Source organism: Crocuta crocuta, unplaced genomic scaffold (genome assembly GCF_008692635.1).
Source record: "Crocuta crocuta isolate KB4526 unplaced genomic scaffold, BGI_CrCroc_1.0 scaffold506, whole genome shotgun sequence".
Taxonomy (NCBI): Eukaryota; Metazoa; Chordata; class Mammalia; order Carnivora; family Hyaenidae; genus Crocuta; species Crocuta crocuta.
In genome coordinates, this window is record NW_027528991.1 from 1,640,401 (window position 1) to 1,641,844 (window position 1,444).

The following is a 1,444-nucleotide window of genomic DNA, read 5'->3' on the forward strand; positions in this document are numbered from 1 at the left end:
CAGACAGACACGCAGACACAGCCCGGTACGCAGACAGACACGCAGACACAGCCTAGTACACAGACAGACGGGCAGACACAGCCCGGTACACAGACAGACACGCAGACACGGCCTGGTACACGACAGACGCGCAGACACGGCCCGGTACACAGACAGACATGCAGACAGGTGACTCCGTGCTGTCCGGGGAACTGATGTGTCACGTGGGGTGAGGCAGGCGCCCCTGTCGCTGCGGGGCGCGGCGGGAGGGAGGGGGAGCCCAGAGGCTCCGTCTGCCTGTGTGTGTGTCTGTCTGTCCACACAGCCCTCCCGTGCCTCCTGCCCTCCCTCCACGTCACGGCCAACCTTTAACCCCTGTTATTAGCTGGGGCAGGTCCAGGGTCAGCGGAGTGTGTGCAGGGAGGAGGCAGGCGAGAGAGAATTCTAGGAATGCGCTGTCAGAGCGCCGGGGAGGGCTGGGCCTCCCATGGCGGCCCGGCACCCCCTTCCTGCCCCTCCAGCGCTCCTTCCTCCCAAGCCCAGGGCATCCGGTGTCAGGGCTGGACTGGGGTGACCCGAGGGCACCCCTGCTGCCCACCACGTCCCCCCCAGGGGTGAGGAGCCGCAGCCTTCGGTGAGGGGGGGCCCAGCCTGCCAGCCTCCCGCTCTTGTGTTCCTGGCCATGACGATGGCCGTGCCCTAGGCTGCACCTGTCCAGGGTGAGGGGCCCTTGGTGTGGCTCTAGCCAGCCCCCTCCCCCCGCCCTGGGGACCCCACAGTGTGGGAGCCCTGGCGTCCTGGGGTGGGCGGTGTGGGGAACACCGCAGACACTGTCTGTGCTCCTAACCTCAGTGGCCCTTAGTTCTGGGTTTCCTGTGAGGGAGGGCCCAGGGGCCCAAGGGCCACAGTCTACAGGGACCACCCCCCAGAAATGGAGGGGTGGGGTGGAACAAGGAAGATGTCTTGCTTCACCCCCCTTAAATGATGGGCCCTCACACCGGCCTCCAGGAATCTAGGAGCTTTGGTCTGAGTGGGGGAAGGAGCTTTGGGAAGCCTGGTGGGGGGAGCTGATGGGGAGGGGCCAGGGAAGGTTTGGGGGCAGAGGGGGAGNGGGGAGGGGCCAGGGAAGGATGGGGATGTGGCTCCTGTGTGGTCAGGGCTAGTCTGGGGCCAGGACTTGGGCCCAGATTGGGGGTGGGAAGGCCCGGGACCCTGTCTCTCTTTATAACTGATACACATATTACATCTACTCATTACAAGTGTGTCTGGACCTCGTGTTTAAAGCCACTCACAGCTAGGCCCCAGTGGGACACGTGTCTGGGACGCGGGGTGCCTGGGAAGTTGGCCTCCAGGAGCGCCAGGGGCAGCTCGGGGTCCGCGGCTGTGTCTGGGCGCCAGTGGCCACAGGAGGCCCCGCACAGGCCTCCCAGCTGCAGGCAGGCGGGCGGAGGGGAGGGGCCACCCC

At 66.1% G+C, this 1,444-nt stretch overlaps 1 long non-coding RNA gene across 1 annotated transcript in view; it reads right to left on the reverse strand.

Annotated features, from left to right (window-relative positions):
* The window catches only part of LOC144226055 (uncharacterized), a 10,532-nt gene that overhangs the window by 8,740 nt on the left and 348 nt on the right, over positions 1 to 1,444 (reverse strand). The window lies entirely within an intron of this gene.